Consider the following 19,012-nt stretch of genomic DNA (forward strand, 5'->3'; position numbering starts at 1 on the left):
AATGTCAGACCACAGAGTCCTTTTGAAACTCTGGGGCTGTTTCATGTTTTCTCTGAACCTGTACATACTGCAATTGTCCTGTTCTGTCCTGTTATAAGTTTTCATTTTGCACAATAGAGGCCTTTTTAATATTTATCAGCATGCTGCCTCTAACTTGATACATTTGTACTGCACAGAAATTGATTTTCAGGAAATATGTTTTGGAGGTTTTGCACGCGTGTGGGGTTTGAGAAATGCATATTTGCATAGAAATAATCTTTAGTGAGCTAAATTTTAGAGTATGTCAAATTTATAAATATCAAGACTGTAAAGACATATTTTTAGAAATAGATTTCTAGCACAGTTTATTTCAATTCCATTTTTCACATCTTTGTCACCAACCTACCCTTGGCTGTGGCTTGGTATTTTTTAATGCATTTGTTTTCAGCGTTCATGTTCTAGAGATTAAACATTTCCATTGTCTTGTTTCAGACATTAGAGTTTGAAAATGAAACAAAATAATATAGATCCTGTTGTTTTAAAAACTTTTCCATTTGGTGTGGGCAATGTAGCATTGTTTTACCAGCAAAACCCACCCAACTCCTTTCTCCTCTCCCTCCTCCATTCATTCAGACATTATTTTTACCTTTATATTCTCTCTTTTGCTGGGTGGGGGGGAAGGAACATAGTATGCAAACCCATTAAACAGCTTCACAGTCATTTTTGATAAATCTCTTTTGAAAGGGTTAACAGAATATATCAGATTTCCTGTGTATAGTCTTCCTTAACAGAATAAACACTGTTTCTGTTGTCAGCTTATGTCATTACCTTTACAGTGTACTAATATACTGTGAAAATCACTAATAAGTAAAATATTGTGACTTTTTTTTTTAACGGACTCTGATGTTCTGTCTAAAGAAGAAGAAGGATTTCTTTAACTATAAAAGGGTTTGATTCATGTTAGGTTTATATTGCTACATTTACTGGTATGAGACACTGGTGGTAAAAAGTGCCAGGAGAGTGTGTCACATTAGTGAAAAGCAGCTACAACTTCCTTTTTAAGCTAAGGAGTGGCCAGTACCACTCAAAAAAAGGGGGGGGAGGGGCACTGCTGGTCAGGAAGTGAGCATAGACAAGGTAAGCGGTATATACAGAGTATCCACTCACCAGCCTCCATGTCTGGAATTCCTTTGTAGTCCTGATTCTGAGAGAAGCTACCACCATCTGTGTGAGCAGTCATTGGGGGTGCTCTGGGCTTCACTGGTGCAGGGCAGGTGTACTTTATACTTTCATGTGCCAGAAATAGCGAATCAGGCCCAGTAAATAATAAACAAATGTTGACTCCTCTTGAAGTGATCTTCAAAGATTATTGACCCTTGAAATAAAAAATATTGGCTGAGGCAAAAGCATTGCGATCATCAGGAGCCCTCACAGTTGCAGAACCTAACTGATTGGCAGAGCTTTGACTGAATATGTAATATGGAAGAGCCAGAAGCCAGGATCTGGCTGATGGGTATTTAACAGTTCTGAAGTTAGATTGTGAGCACTTGTCACAGTGTAGTTAATTATTATGTAGTTATTTAGGTACAGTCTTGTGGGTATAGCCTTAAGACATACATTTGCTATTTTCTGTCCCTGTAAAAATAGTGTAAACATATTTAGTCATAGTATACTGAAAGAATTTCTGGAAACAATTCCTATTATGCACTTTATGTATGTCCAACACTTCCATAGTCTTATGTACTTATCAACTCTTGCGGTGACTTTAGGCTACCTTGCAAATCCATTTGGAAAGTGACCCTTGGTGCAGAATGCAACAGCCTGCTTGTTAAGTGAAGTATTCTACTGCAGGCATATCCCAGTAGTGTTTTGTGCTCTGCCTTGGCTCCTGTGGGTTTCTGAGTGGAGTTTAAGACGTAGCTTTTTTCCCCATGCCACACTGCCCAAGCTAAGGTCATGAAAAGTGCTTGACCTGGAGTCAAAGCTCCAGTATATAAAAGAGGAAGCTGCCAGTGGGACATTCACCACAAGGGTCATTCAGCTTTGAGACTTGCTGCCTTTCCTTGGTCTGAAATAACCAAGTTATTGCTGATCTTCAAGGCATGTTGCAGAATTGATCTTTCATGGGGCATTCGAGGGGAGTGATATTACTTGAGGGCCAAAATTTAGGACAACTAGGGAGTTTCTCCTCATTTTCCCTTGGTTTCAAGATTTAAGTAATTATTGCCATATAGTGGAGCAGATTTTGGTCTCTGTGTTTGGAAATAACCGCCAAGAGAGCCTGGAGTATGGAACAGATACACATAAAGATTGGCATTGTCCTGGTATAAAAATGATGTATTTTTCTTTCCATTAGAATATGAAAAATGCAAAGAATTTATTGTAAGATCGTCCAGGCAGGGAAACATTTTATTTGAAATCCCCTTTTGACCAGTTCAAATAGCGTAAACGTTATTGGCCATGCTTCCACCCGCTCAGTGAGGCATGGTATTTTGAATCATCCATTTTCTTTGAAGACTACCTAGGGTTAGCATATCATTACTGGATAACAGAGTTTCAATTCTAACCAACAGGCAGCGTTGAGCTTTAAGCTGGATGCACTTACTCAGAGGCTCATCCAACCCTACATAATTGTCTGTACATTTATTTTATTGTCAACTCAGAAACAAGCTGAAGAACCCAAGTGTTTGCTTTAGAACACATTAACTTCTTTATCACATTAATACTGACTCATATCTTATTTCCCAGTTGCAGTAACAAAACCATACAAATCTTTCCCACAAAGGACAATATATTTAATAGCTTCGGTGTGTTTCCTATTTTTGGCTGTTTCTGTATAAACAGACTAATGTAATAGCATGCTGAACCATCTATACTTGGCAGAAATTCAGAAAATCACTCATTTCTATGGCAAGCTGGGGGGGTGGGGGTGGGGAGACATTTTTATTGCAGTAAGATCTTTCTTAAAATTGTCTTTTATAAATGTAATATGACTATCATTTGAGTTACTGCAACACCTTGCTTGAAAAGCATTTATTGCAGGCGGGTGCAAACAAAATAAAAGGGCATTACCCCTTCGCGATGCCTGTTGGAATTCATTTATCTAACGTATTCAATCTGTGTCTCTCACTCATGCACTCATGGTTTAAATGATGATAAAGGTTTAGGTTTAAGCTTAGAAATGTGTTGAGACCCAAACCCTAAATCCAAAATGCCTAGATATTTCAGGGAGTCATAAAACAGCGATAATTAGGAAGACAGTGTTGTTCCAGTGTAGCAGATTGGAAGTCATTGGGAGTTGCATCAACGTGGATGACAGGATGCCAGGTTCTATTCCTGGATACCTCTTTGAGATTCAGTTTCCTCACATTCGGGTTGGAGTAGTAACACTCCACTGAAGTGTGCTGAGATGGGGTTGGCTGATGTTTGTAACGCTTGTCTGTGTTTGAAGTAGTGATGAACGATGCTATAGACATGAAAATTCTGATGATGATTTTATTCCATATCTGCTGTAAAACGTCGAGAGTGCAATGGGTTTGTAAAATTTAAGGCATTTATCAGTACATTTGAATTTATTTATTTGATTGATGTCTGTAAGTGCCCATACCTATAGCATCTGGGCAAAAGAAGCTGATTAAATTCAACCAGATGTTAAATCAAATCACCCACAATACAAACAGGCTTCTTACCTCAACCAGACTACCATCCAGAAATAACCCAGCATTGGCCCATAGTCAAACAAGCACTTCTACATACCATGCTGTGAAGCTCAAAAGTTGAACTATTTCTTTTAATTTCCTCAGCTGTTTAAATCACATCCTTAAGAATATTTTAATACGTTGGGCCAAATTTGTCCCTGATGTAATTCCATTGAAGTCAGTCGGGAATTACTCATATGCTTATAGTTAAGAAGTGCTTTGCTGGATCAGGGCCTAAAAGGATTAGCTAAATGGAATCTGCCACCTACTTACGGTGGAGGTAAAAGATAACTAAAGTGGAGTAAAAGTCCCATTAATTGCATCCAACGAAGTGGGTTTCTGCTCATGAAAGCTTATGCCCAAATAAATTTGTTAGTCTTTAAGGTGCCACAGGATTCTTGCTGTTTATTAATTGTACTGAAACAATTTGGGAGTTTTACACTGCTTCTCAGTAACAGGAGTTTCATTATAAAGTAGAATTCCATACAGTTGTTTGCCATTATTTTTAAAAACACAAAGCAATTAAAGCTGATTTCTTGTTCAAAATAAATGAAGTGAAAGCAGCTTTGTTCTATTTATAAAGCAGGAGAGAGATACCAATAAGTCTGGTTTATTGTTATTCCTACCTGCAATTCTTAAATGACCATAGAAATGAAAAAAGAGACTTAAACTGAGTCGTGCACATTTTAAAGAAATATTTATGTACACAAATGATAAGGCCTTTAAAATAGGGAATATTGATTTTTAACTATAATTATGGTGGCTTGACAGGGCATTGCTCTGATTTTACATTTTTCTTTAAGGCAACGGTCTGAACCTTTTTGATGGTAGAACACAAACTTCCTTTACTCATGGTTTCTTATTTTGTTCTATGAAGGAAAAAGATAACAGGCGAAGATCATTTCCTGGCTCATTCTATTTCTGATTCCCAAAGAAAACTTGGCATCAAGTGAAATATACAGTAGAATATGAGCTGTTCTGTTCCAAGTGCATCAAATGTGGATTTGGGACTATTACTTTTCCACTAGAATGGTTTTTGAACATGGTTCTCCTGAGGAATGTGTGCAAGGCCTTATTCTGCAATATTTACAACAGTTTTCTCATAACCAAGGGAGAGTCAAAGAAAAATGACATCCGAGTTGACCAGAGAACCCCACAGTCTATTAGCAGCTTGACCTTTAGAGAGCCCTACAGGGAGTTCACAGTCCCCAGCTCACCATGCAGCAGAGCTTGAAACAAAATGACATGTCACAGTAGCAACATGCTTTGTATCATACTGTGCAATCAGTGGGTTCCTAGGACTTAACATTTAGGGTGGCAAAGCATGTGTTTATTCTCCCATCTAGCTGCAGGAATATTTCAATTACAGAGCTTGAACTGAAGTAATTAGTATACAAATCTTCAAGCCAGGCTACTTCAGGCTGTGATCTCATCAGATCTCATAAGTCAAGCATGGCTTGCCTTGGTCAGCGCTTGGTCAGGGAACCTCAGTAACATAAGTGAGAGCTGCATGAAATGGTCTTTGTGATTCAGTAAGCTGCGATCTGCTTGCTGACTTCGAGTGAGCCAGTGCCCCAGTATGTGGCATAGGGGAATTGTGCCTTCTGGCAAATGAGATATAAAACTCAGGGACTCATTTACCGTTGTTCTATACCAGGTATAGTCATTTTTTTTACACCATTGCAAACTGGTTATCAAATGCTGCTGAATCAGAAACATAGTATTTCAGTCACCATGCACAGGTGTAAATGACTACATAAGGTGTAGGGAAAGAGTGAGTCCTCATTTCTAATGGCTGGTAAGGATTCCATGCAACTTTTTGCAGGTATATAGTTCTTAGCCTTGGTTACATTTCAACTGGGTCACTACATTCTGCCTACTTAAAATTCCTCTGTAGTTTCAAGCAGATACAGTAAGCTGTAATCAGCTGTTGTGTAATATTTTTGTAAAGATTGAGTTTCACTGGGGTAGGGGAGCATAACAGTATTCTTACATCCCAAAGGAGAGTGGGCGTGTGGATTGTTCATCTACTCTGTAATTTGGGGTCACTGTTTTAAGCCATTAAGTCGATAGACCCATAACATATCATAAGAATAAAGTTGTGTCCAGGCTCATTTCTAGGAAAAGCTTCCATAAAGACTAATACACAGTGAATACGCACTTTTTGTTTGTTTGTTTGCTTGCTTTTGCAAACAATTCTAATTTTACACCTGCCATTTTTGCACCATCAGTCGGTTATGGGCACAATTATTGAATTTAGACATCTGCAGTAACTACTCTTTGAATCTGTATAGCAGGTATCCACTTGAATTTCTGACCAAAACTGGCTATGTCTACTTTTTATTGATGGTGAAAAAATTAGAGCTTGTACTGAACCCAAAATTTGGCCCACTTCCAATAGCAGGGTATTCAAGCTTCTCCGGAACTTCTTTTCTCTCTCTCTGGTTCATTTCTGGATGCCATATGTTCCCAAAGCTAGACTGAATTCTTCTTTTTTGGTAAATAAAATTTAGTTAAAATAGAAGAGCAGCATGAGTGTAAGTCTCAACATTGCTGATTTTTGAGCTTTAGATAAGATCGAGCTCTGCTTTCTGTCCATATTTCAATTGTGTAATACAGTACCTGACTTTTCTGAATGGCCGTATTAATTGTCATTGACTATAGTAGAATATGAATAGCACAGCCACTTGACACCAACTTAATGGGTCTGTCTTTTCAGTGGTGCCGAGAGTGTAAGGCTAGAGAGGGGGATAGAGGTAGAGAAGAGATAAGACCTTTTCCGTTTCCATTGAAAAAGATTAAAGCTTCTATGTCTTTCAAGTGGTATTTGGGACATTCTCCATTTGTATGATGTCATGTTGAAACTGTTAAGTGATGGGGAAATTTCAGTCACAGAAGTTCCATTAGAACACCTCTTTCTCTCGGATTCCACTGTAACATTTTTATGTTAATAGCAGAACAGAAACAATGGGTATCTCATTTCTGTGATGTTTCAAGGAGAAATGTTGACAATCACACTTACCCCCTCAGTACAACACCTCAGAGTATAACTTCAATACCGTTATAAGGTAGCAGGTAGGAATGATTCTTCTCATTTGAAAGAGCCACGTTGTCCCATTGGAAGCTCTGGAAGATTTTGTGATCTAGTTTTGGCAGCACAAACACTGTGTGCCACTTTTAGCAAAGATTCAGTGTTTTTCCTCAGTAACTTGGCTGTTGCCCATTGTGGACAGGGGAACGTGGGGAAATGGTCCTGCCGTTCCACTTACTCACCTGCTAATGTTGAATTTTTGGCAACCCCTGAGCACATGGGCTCCTGTTGTTATGCAGTGAATGAGGAGATGGAGAAGGGAGAGAGGGAGCTCCTTTACCCCTCTTCATCCCCTGCACACCAGTACAGGGCAGGCACTATCTACTGGACCCATACTGTGCAAGGGTATGATTCAGTGTATATTATTGTTTGCAAAGTAGTAGACAAGAGGGTGATGCATTTTGCCTTTTGGGATTTCTACAAATAATCCCAGAAGCCAGGTTTAAAAAAAAAAAAAGAGAGGGGCCTGCAGAAAAATGGAAGAACTCAATTAACTTGTGCATCTTAAAACCTGACATGAAACAAATATACAGCGTGTTGGACTTGGATGATATCTCAAATATCTGCTGGAAGTGACAAGAAATTAGGAGAAGTCTATTTTAACCTCTGAAATGTAATATTTATCAAAAATCTGTTAACTGTCAAGAAGAAGAAAAGAATGAAAGTCTATATCGTTTTAAGAACTATACCTGTGAATAGGAATTAAGAGTGCTGCCTGATGAGAACATTGCTTACAGAAATTGATTCTCAAAGAAAGTTTGTTTTATTCTGCTCAATCTAAGTTTTCCCAGTAGATTTCTATTAAAAAGAATAAACAGAGGAAAAACCAAAACAGCATAATCAAGAATCAGATGTAAATGTGACAATAGACTATATCTTTTAATATGAAAGATCTCGTTTTTAATTAGCGGCTTGGAAGGACATACCCTTTAATTGCTGCATTTGTAGTTTCTGGGCCATCAATATCTTTGCTTCTTTCATTAATAAACTGGCAAGTCAAGTAGGAAAGCTGCCGGAGTATAATTTTTTCCCCTAAGCTCTACTTAATCAACAGTAGACTTGATCAAACAGTAAAAAGAAAATGTAAATCAGTTGCATTAATTCTGCTGGCAATAAATAGAAAGAAGAAAGCTAAACATGAAAGAATGCTCATTTTGCTGTAGCTATCCGGGGTAGGATTGAATGGGAGAAATAGGTAGTTAAACGGTCCTTTAGATTGTGACTGACTAGGGGAATGCTGGGGTTTATGTATGGATTAGTCCAGTGATAGACCCTGAGTAGCAAAAGACGATGACTAATTACCTGACAAAGCAGCACTCCATTCGACTTGGTCATTGAAATTAATTTCTGTTTTCAGGACTGGCAGAAAGCAGCTGCAGAAATTTCAGTTCAATACTCAGAATAAGTAGGAGTCTAAATTATTTCTTTGCACATACAGTATTAAAGGAGTGGGTTACAAAATTGATCTTGATTTTACACACTGAGGCAAGGATTATTTTGCCTTTTTCATCAGGAGCCCGTGTCCCTTGAAATGAGGGAATAAAAACAGTGCCACAATAATCTATTTGCCAGTGATTTGAACTCTGTCAGATAATTAACACCTTAACATTTTCTTGAATCCCAGATGAAAAAAAAAATCTGAAACCCAAGCCTGCCGGGATGAGTAAAGATATATAGTTTCACACCTCTTAAAGTATATTGGGCTAAACTCAGGCTTGTATTTGAATGGAATCACACCCAGGGATTAATCTGGCCTGTTATGTATATATATTTGCATATCTGCTGGTACTTTAGACTGCCTGTCTGACATTGATGAAAGGGGTGAAGAAGTCCAGTTGGTGTTATTAATTAAATAATAGCTCAAAGTGAAACATATTATTGAGTTAGAAGAGAAGCTGAAAAACACTACCAACTGCAAGCAGCATGAAGCAAAAATTTCAAAAAGAAGAATAAATCTTCTCATATATAATAATTGCTACAAATACCCTAAGGTTCAGCAAGATTGCCAGGTTTATGAATCAGCTAGTATCTCACCAGATCCGCTTTCACAACAGGAGGTGAAATCTTGGTCCCATTGAAGTCACTGGCAAAACTCCCAGAGCCTTTTGTCTGTTTTACACTTCTTGATCTTATTCTGTAGTTTCAGTGAGGTAAAAAAACTAGTGTATATGCCATGAACATATGAAGAAATCATTTGTATGAAAATACAAAATAAATATTCGTAAGTACATTTTTAACTGGATGGAATAGCCAGACAGAAGGTATTTGCTTACCTTCTCTCAACATTTATGCCACCTCATGTTTTGTTTTGTAAGTTGTTATTTCTTAGACTTTTCCTGCCTTTCTCTTAAAGGTCAGTTAGTGTTAGAAAAGTAATTATGTAAAATTGGAAGCTTTTAACTTGTCACATCTTACCCCTGTGTGTATTCATAGTAATAACTGGTCACTTCAGTGACTAAAATATTTTTTATTTCCTTTCACACTGTTAAACCAATACAGTTATGCGTGAGTGGGCTTAATTTTATTCTGGTTTGAGGATGAATTTGTAGAGGTGGCAGTTATATATATAAAAATTAACAACATGTCCTCTGACACTGAGCAAACTTGATCTGGAGGTCAATGAGAGACAATAAATGGGGAACTCTGCTCTGGCATTTTCAGACAGTCACTTTTCAAAGTAGAGCCACACTAATAATTACTGGGAGCCTATTTATTATTATGTATTTGTATCATGGTAATAACCAGAGGCCCCTCTCAGAAAACTTGAAAATAATTTTTAATTGAAACTGGAAAATTATCTTCCTCTCTGTTCAAGGCATTGATATGATTAAAATCTTATGACCACATTGATTGTTTTATTACCTACCCTTTTGGTTTTTTCATAATCCTTTTCACGCTTGAGCTCCCATGTACAGCCATTTTGTGTATGCTTTGGGTTTTATCTTTGCATGTATTAATGCAAGCAATGCTTCACTCACCCAAAAAGACCCCCCAAAATCAGTGAACAATGGCGTATGTTCATTCAAATCTACGCCAAGCAGGTTCTTCACCTTTAGTTTCCTCTCACCTTCTTGAATACATTGAGGTCTGTCGATCCGTTGATACACCAGGATTTACGTGTTCACCTAGCCTATGCATTAATTATTATGATGTGTTTATCTAGTGTCAACAAGTAAACTTTGCAAATGTTAAAAAGACACAGGATGAGATTTTCAAAAGCACAAATGGCAGTTAAGCACCTACTTCCCATTGACTTTCAATAGAGGTATAGGTGCCTAACTGCCATTTGTGCTGCTGGAAATTAATCATCCCTGCCCCAAGGATTTGTGTCTATCCTGGTTGCTGCCCTGACATTCATGATGCCTGTGTTTTGTTTTGGGGGCATGAGTGTGTGTGTGTAAGGGGGTGCCAATGAAAGGTACCAGACTAACAGACCAGGAAACTATTATTTTCTATAGACCACAGGCAGTATAAATTTCTACCTACTGTCTTAGTACAATTGGGGAGGGAGTAACACTGGGGATGAAAGGGTAGCTCCGTCTGTCTATGCCAGTCTAATCCCTGGTCACTCTACTACAGCTGGCAAAATCTTGTTTGTTTTGTGATTTGCACATGTATCCCCTAAGATTGTATTGAAACCACTGACTCCTTCCACATAGCCACTGAATAGCTGTCAGAGACCAACAGATTTTGGTTGCTACCAGCCTGGGACTGATTTGAACCCATGACCTGGAGGTGAAAGGTTCAGTATTTCATTGACAATTCCCTGAACTATCCAGTCTTCAGTGAAAGATGAGTTACTCATTTTCATGTTTAAGACCTGATTATGCTCTCCCCCTGGCATTATGGAAGTTTTGTATGAGTAAGGACTGCAAAATTAGACTCTACATTTGCTAATAAGGCTCTTGAATTATCTGTTTATCTATTTATGTATTTATATATTGGCATGGACTAACTTGCCTATTCTGAATGATTGTCCCTCAATGAAATACTAGTTTCTTGGCATCTAGGAACAAATTTAAAAGAATGCACTGTACTCGAGCTGCTTGTCCAGCATAGCATTTATTCATGTTACTGGGTGCTAATTCAGCACTTCAACTGTTCTGTGGAATTTTTTTGCTCATGAAATATTTTCTTCCCAGCATGAGGCAGTTGCCAGAGTCAGTAACCTCCAGCATGCTTGAAATGCTAGCAATAGTAAAAGTCACTGCTTCTCTTGGTGTGGCAGCTGACACAACAAGCAACAGTGGTGAACAATTTTTCTTCTCATGACAATATGTAACTTGTTTAATTGTCTTACTGTTGGAGTTAAACAAACTGAAAATTCAGATGGCAGAGCACTGCCATTTTTCAAACGAAATAGCTGAAACAGAAAATCTATAAGCAGGGTATACAATTAAAAAATTTCCTCCACTGGCCATTGAGGATGTTAGTGCTGTGATTTAAAAATAAAATATATAAAATGCTGGAATTTGCAGTGAAATATGGTTTCTGTAGTTAGCTTAATTCCTCTTTTTGATAAAAAAAACCTAATTCTTTGACACTGTAAAAAATTATATAGATGTCTGCACTCAATATGGAAAACCAACCCTTCTTAGCCTGGTCTTTGCTACAGTTTTTGTCCTGGTAGTATGTGGGGAAAAGTAGATTGGAGAAATGTTATTTTTTAGTTATCTTATCCTGCACTGGCCACTTGAGGAAGTGACTTGTAAGAACTTGCTCACAGGGATGTTGTTTAAACTCTTCTTAAAAACCGAGTAAGTCCCATAGGATGTCCTACTGAGGTAGTCATTATAATGGAAGCGTTCTTCGGTTTCACAGTTTTAAATCAGAGCTAAACAAGGAGCTTTAGGGGCTCCATTCACAGCAAATTTTATGCTTGCTGAAGGGTTTTGTGAAGGTTCCAGATCATGTCTGCATACTCACACAAATCTCAGCTGGGCTAGAGAAGCTTTTGGCTTTTTGTTTGTATTTAAGGAAGAGGCCTACCAAAGAAAGAAAAAGTAATGGATCAGAGCTTCACTTTGCATTGCAGTTTTAATTATGTAATGTTGCTTCGCATCAGACATGTCTGAGTCATATCATTTCCTATATTAATTCATGCTGTAGGATGAGCAGCTAATCAGCTTTTCTCAGTTAAGAATCTTTCACTTAACACTCACAGTTGGCGATGTTTGACTTATCAACACCAATGCCTATTTAATACTCTCACTATTCACACATTGGTAATATAGATGCCTGTCAATGCTAGATTTAGCTCAGAAGTTCTTCAGAACCTTCCAGTGCCATCCCTCCTGTTATCATTTCTTCCCTTATGCCAGTAAGTGAAGCATCACCACTACTTTCTTTCCTATAGCAGCTTTTTCTTAAAAACTTCATTTAAGGTAGAGAGAATGAGCACAGACATAGTAACTAAAGTCAACTGCAGCGAAACAGCAAATTCAGTCCTATCATATTGAAAAGACCAAAAAAAAGTCATACACATGAGCAAAAACTAATTGGCAATAATACAATATACAAAATGAATATATATATAACATTGCTTCTCAGAAATCAAAATATTGCTCCTTAACTTTTCAAACATCATTCAGGTATATCATTAGTATAAACACAAAGAAAACAGCAGCAGCATAGAACAGAGAGTAGCTATTGCTATTGTGATTCAAAGTGTTACTTCATTCAATCTTTGAACGTCAAAGTTTACCAAGAAAAATGTCCCAATTTACCAGTGGTCAAGAAGCTTGTAAGCTTCATTGGCAAAGGAAAGAACACTCTTGACAATCTTTTCTAGTCTCTATTTATAATGTGCATGTAGTTCTTCCCACTCTAATTTTTTTTTTTTAAATAGAAGCCATAATTGAGGTTACAAAATCTAATCACAGTGAAACATTACGAATGACTAGAATACTTATTGCCAATTGCTTTGTGAATAAGGCCCTGATTCAGCAATGAACTTATGCACATAGAATCAGAGAACCGTAGGGTTAGAAGGGTCCACAAGGGTACCTAGTCTAACTCCCTGCCAAGACACAGGATTTGTTGTGTCTAAACCATCCAAGACAGATAGCTATCCAGCCTCCTTTTGAAAACCTCCAGTGAAGGATCTTCTACAACCTCATGTGTAAATTTAGGCAAATGAGCAGTCCCATTGAAGAGCATGAGGTAAAGCATGTTCTGAAGTATCTTACTGAATCAAGGCCTAGGTGAACGAACAAACAAAAGCAACAAAAGAACGACGTAAATTTATTTGGACAATTTTTCTTGGTCAAATGTGATGTGTTATTTATGATAATACAGCCTTTTGGAAAGGCAAGGAAAATCTTTGTAATGTGAGACCGCTGAACGGTGCTCTCATATTGAGATTTTACTGAGAAATCGAGAAAGATCATAATTTTGGGTGGCATATTATAAAATGTGGTGATTAGTGAAATTATGCTACATTAAAGGTATTATTTCAAAGTACATCTGTAGGGCCGGATCCTGCATGCAAGTATGTAGTCCCACAGGCATGAGTGAGTAAAATGAGCAGGATTTAGTTCAAAATCCAGCTATTCCTTCACATTCCTCTACCGTATTTTAGCACAGCCTACTACTCTCTGTTCTATGCTGCTGCTGCTATCTTTGTGTTTATATTAAGCATGAATGATATTTGAAAAGTTAAGGAGCAATATTTTGATTTCTGAATTGCAGATATAATAAAGTTGGCATGATAAACCCCATCAGTATCTTCAGGGAACCAAGTAAATTAAACATGTAATTATATCCATAATGTTTTGAGAAGTTAAAAGATTTAAATACACTGTATGACTATCCGCTGAGTGTAGCCTTTTGTCTATACTATTTTTTGCCAAAAAACCTCTGGACAGGAAATAAACATTAAAATAATCTTTAATCCCTTGTCTGGTCTATTACCATTAACAATTGATGCACTTTAATTTTGTGGGATTTTAACTACAAAATGGAATGGTTAAGTAGTGATAATTGGGTTTGGAATTATACGGTCATTTATATCAACAGAAATGCAAGTGGCTGGGAAGGTGATTAATTATTTAACATTTCCTGGCTGTGGTTCCTATTATAGAATTTTCTGATATATTTTGCTGTGAACAATTATCGCCAAATGAGAGTAAACAAATCTGTGATGTGAAGTCTTATTTATAAATTAAACTATATTTAGAAGATGTCTATTTGCATTTACACTACTTTCTTCTTGATGGGAGTGCCATACTCAGCTAGTTTTCAAGCTTGTCTTCTCTTTCAAGGCATTTACAGACTTACACTCCAGACCCATGCTGCATAAACAGAGCTCCAGTTTTCATTGCAACAAATATGACTCCAGACTAAGAACCTACTAGTACTTCCAATGTCATCTGTTTACACTCCGCCCCCCCCGTAATGATGCAAGTATTCTAATGAATCCAAGAGCTGGCAACAGACTGGATAACTGACCCACATGCGCTCATGTAGCCTGAGATGAGAACTCTGGGCCTTCTGCTCTACACACCTGGTCTTCACCACCCTTAGCTGTTAGTAGTAGTAGATCCCTTATCTTCTATGAGGGCAACCTCTCTGTCTCTCTCACTCACAGTCACACGTGCATACAGACACATAATCACTCACCCATTATGTTACAGTGTTGCTTTGGTACATTGGATCAGCATGTCTTTGTAAATATGCATCCTGGCAGTGTTTGCTATTCATCTTTTTTTTGTTTATTACTGATTCTTTAATGAAAATGTCTGTGCCACTTATTGGACAATGTGAAGAGTCGTTCTAAGTGGTATCTAACTTGCTCTGACCTGTCATCCACCCAGTTCACCCAATCTCCTGATGTGCCAACGCAAGAAAAAAACACCCCTATTTGAAAATTAAAAGCTTTTACAATCAAATCCTTAGGTCCTTATTCACTGAGCACTCCCTATAAATGCACTGCCTCTCCTCAGAAAAAAAACAAACCTTACACACTTGTACAGTATCAGTAAGAGCAGAAAGAAAAGCCAACAGCTCAACAACATTATTGTTATTTATTGATTTATTTTTTTATTACTGTAGCGTCTAGGAGCCCTACTCATGGACCAGGACCCCATTGTGCTAGGCACAGTACAAGCGCAGACCAAAAAGACAGTATCTACCCCAAAGAGATTACAAAAGACCAATAGATAGAAGAGGATGAGGACACAATGAGATAATATTGGCCAGCAAGACAGGCTGTGACCTAACACTTATCCAGTTGTTCATAGGCTTCCTGACAAAGGAGAGTTTTAAGGAGTGTTTTGAAGGAAGATAATGACATAGGTTTGCAGATGTTTACAGGGAGCTCCCCCTAACTATGGGAGAAAGCACAGATGCTTGTTTGACATTTTAACAGGCTGGTAGCCAGAGGCTGGTGGCCAATCAGAGGTGGCAGTCTACATCTTGATAGTGAATGAGAGATTATAGGCAGGGTAAGGATAGGCCAAAAAGGGCCTTGACAGAGAAAGCAAGTGCATTATGGTTGATGTGATAGAAAAGGGGAAGCCAGTGGAAGGATGCAAAGAGAGTGGTGACGTGGTCAAAGCAGCAGGTTAGGAAAATGTTCTTTGCAGTGGCACTCTGAATGGGTATGAGCATGGGAAGATTGCATTTGTCAAGAGCAGAGAAGAAGATGTTGCAGTAATTGACACATGAGATTATTAGAGCCTGAATGAGTGTTGGAGTTCTGTAGATGAATAGGAAAGTCTGTATCTTAGAGTTCTTATGAAGAAAGAATTGGCAAGATTTAGACATAACCTGAATGTGAACACCTAGAGAGAGGGCTGAGTTGAAGATGATGCCGAGGTTATGGGCTTGAATGACAGGCAAGATGATGGTATTGTCCACAGTGATGGAGAAAGGAGGTAACGGGGAAGGCTTGAGAAGTAAAGTTTAAGAGCACTGGTTTTTGCCATGCTGAACTTGAGCTGACAACTAGACATTGACATGGAGATGTCAGAAAAACAGACCTAGATTTTACTTTGCACAGAAAGATAGGGGTCTGGAGGAGAGAGGTAGATCTGTAGTTAAAATTGGTAATTTTGGATGAGATTACACAGAGGTAACGTATGGAGGGAGAAGAGAATGTGACCAAGGACAGATGCTTGTGGAACCCCCACAGAAAATTGGAGAGGGGAAGAGGAGGATCCTGTAAAGAACACATTGAAGATTAGAGAGATAGGAGAACCAGAGCCACAAAAGCCAAGGGAGAAAAAAAAATTAAAAAAGAAGAGCATGGTTGATTGTCATTGGCAGGTGACATGTAAAGAAGGATGAGGAGAATGGGATACTGGGGATAGAGTAATGATACTGAACTTTGGCTAGAGACTTTGGTGAGAGTGGTTTCAGTGGAGTGCCAACAATGGAAGTTGGATGAGATAGGAACTAGGATGGAATTGAGGAGAACTCCAAACAGTGATTGTTGACAGCATGTTCACTGAGTTTAGAGGGAATGGGAAATGGAACAGTAGTTGAAGAGGTAAGTGAGGGGATAGGTGGTAAAATAGGAATAACTAAAGCATGCTTGAGTTGTGAGGGGAAAGAGCCAGAAGGGAGTGAAAGGTTAAGGAGAGGAGAAAGGGGTTGTGGGAGATGACAGTGGGCATGAGACATGGGATGGGGTCACTAGGGCAAGTGGAAGTGTGGGAGGAGGAGAGTGATGTGGGAGGGGGAGGGGAAAAAGAAAGCAAGCTGAGGAGAGGGAGAAGGACACATTTTGTCAAGATATTGTTCAGATCCTGTGTGGAATGGGAAGTGGAGGCAGGAGGAGGGGAGGGTTTGAGGAATGAGTCAAAGACGGCATAAAACCAGCTGGGATTGCATGTGTGGGATTCAATTAAGTTGGAGAAGTAGAATTGTTTAGCTAGGAAGATGGCAAAAGTGAAGGAGGAGAAAATGAATATGTAATGAAGGAAGTCAGCCTGATCATGAGATTTCCACCAAGGATGCTTTGAAGCATGAGAGCAGGCATTGAGGAAGTGGATGGATGGGGTGAGCAAGGGATTGGGGTTGGCAGGGCAGACCTTACCATGGTGAAGAGGGACAAAAGAGTCAGGAGTGGGCAGAGGGAGGAGAGTGAAGCATGGAAAGGATCAATAACTGTATCAATGGAAGAAACGGATGAGAGGGCAGGGAAAAGAGGGCTGAGAGCAGATGAGAAGTCATCAGCACTGATAGACTGGAAGTTATGGGTAAAGCTGAGTGACAGGGCAAGAGAGTGGGGGCTGACTATCAGTGTTGAAAGAGATCAGGTGAGGGTTGAGGAGGAGGAACTCAACAGCAGAGAGATCAGTGCTTGGTGAAGATCAAGGCAGGAAAATCAGATATTTATGAGATGAAACGTCATCCCTGTAAATTATGTTGAATTTCATTTTGAATGTGCAAGGGGCCGCTTCCAATCTTCCCTTTGCATCCTTGCTCAGAAGCCAAATGCAACGTCAGTTTCCATGCTCCAGGGAACCCAAGACCTGCTCCTGCCTAGCAGTGCTTGCCACCTTGAAGGTGACAGGGAGAGGTGGGTCAGGTCTAACCAATGTCACATGTACCAGAAGAATTAGTGGCTTGGAGTAGAAAAGGGTTGGTGCAGTAGTTGAACTGCATAGGAGTTCATAGGGTGTGGAAGAAGCTTATGCCTGCTCTAATAACTGTCTTCCAAAATTCCCACTCATTTCGGCTCTGCGCTGTTCCAGACAAAGAGCTGAGCCTTCAAAAGCAGAAATGAGTCCAAAATGTTAGCTAGTATTAATTAGAACAACATTTGTGTGTTAGCATTCTTAAGCCTTCAGGAGCCTAATGTGTGAGTGTAGTACTACAAAGGAATCACAGCAAGTTAGTGTAAGAGAAGTGTGAAATATGTTTGTTCTCTGCATGAACTCAATGTAGCTTAATCTAGATGTGCAGCAGCCTGGTATGGATGGAGTAATAGGTGCATTGACCAGTGTAGCTGAAATTTGAAGAACAGGGTTTGTTGAAGTTGCGAAGCGGAAAATACAATATATTATATATAAAACACCATGTCCTGAAAAAGTCATAACACTAATAATCTCTCTTTTGTTAACACTATAAATAAAATGTGTGTATCAGCCTTTATACGCTGTACAGAACAATATACAGCTATCAGTAGCAAAGTATTCAATATTGGTGCATGCCATTTGACTTCATGACTTTTGATTTCACAATCATGTTTCCCTGATTTTTTCATTAAATAAGGCCTTGAACTTATTAGTCGTATTTCTCCTCCCCCTCTCCCCCCTTTTTTTTTTCTTTTTTTTAAAGATAAGTTAAAAGTTTTGCTCAGGACACAGCGAGCAATATAATCAAACTGCTTCACACTAAATACTGCACTTTCCTTTATATTATGATAGTTAAAAGGATAATAACAACAGAGTTTTCTGTGTCAAAGTCAAAACCTTGATCTCTTCGTAAATAAATAGGCAAAAAGTTGAAACTCTGTTCACCTAGAAACACTGCAGTCTTGGTCAGGTAGTGTCAAACCCAACAATATTTGATAAATGGTAGCATGCATAATACATTAATATGCTTTTTAGATCACACTTGTGTTTTGCTAGTTGATCTAAGAGCTCGTGTGATTTTATTGTATGGAATGCATATATCTTTTAACATATATTGTCTGCTTATAGCAACATTTATATTTTCTATAGATATGTTTAGGCATTTGTACATTGTATGTAGAAAACACTTGTTTCAAAATGTAAAATATTTATTTCTCTAGTCTATGTAAGGATGGACAGATATAGATAAATAATGTGTGCATACAATAATATTTTTGTAATGTTTTGAAACAGTATTTTATTAGATACTAATAAATATTAAGACATCAGTTTATTATTTTCTCCAGTCCTGGATGTTTTTGCTGCATGTTATTTAAAATAAAGTTGTCAGCAGGAAAATATAGCCTTAAACAATACCCAGAAAACTACTTGTACATGTAGATGTGCACTCACATGCCTGCTTTTTGAGATGCCTTTCTGCATAAGCAGATTCTTTTTTGTTTTGTGTAAATAAAAGATTTATAAAAAGTTGTTTTGATTCCTTTAAATTGGAACTGGAATGAAATAATGCAGAGAGAAGTCAGTAGGATAAAATTTAATGCTATCCCCACTAGGTAAAGTTGTCCAATTAGGCATAGTGTCAGAAGTTTTTAACATTTGAATGGCTGCGAGCGGATACTAATTTCACCCTTAATGATCTCTGCTTTAGGAGTCAACATCAC

At 38.3% G+C, this 19,012-nt stretch overlaps 1 protein-coding gene across 7 annotated transcripts in view; it reads left to right on the plus strand.

Moving 5' to 3' along the window:
- The window catches only part of WWOX (WW domain containing oxidoreductase), a 642,196-nt gene that overhangs the window by 300,241 nt on the left and 322,943 nt on the right, over nucleotides 1-19,012 (plus strand). The gene's annotated exons all lie outside the window — the stretch shown is intronic.

This window comes from Emydura macquarii, unplaced genomic scaffold, assembly GCF_026122565.2.
Source record: "Emydura macquarii macquarii isolate MOO-44397 ecotype Brisbane River unplaced genomic scaffold, CSIRO-AGI_Emac_v2 contig_561, whole genome shotgun sequence".
Lineage (NCBI taxonomy): Eukaryota > Metazoa > Chordata > Testudines > Chelidae > Emydura > Emydura macquarii.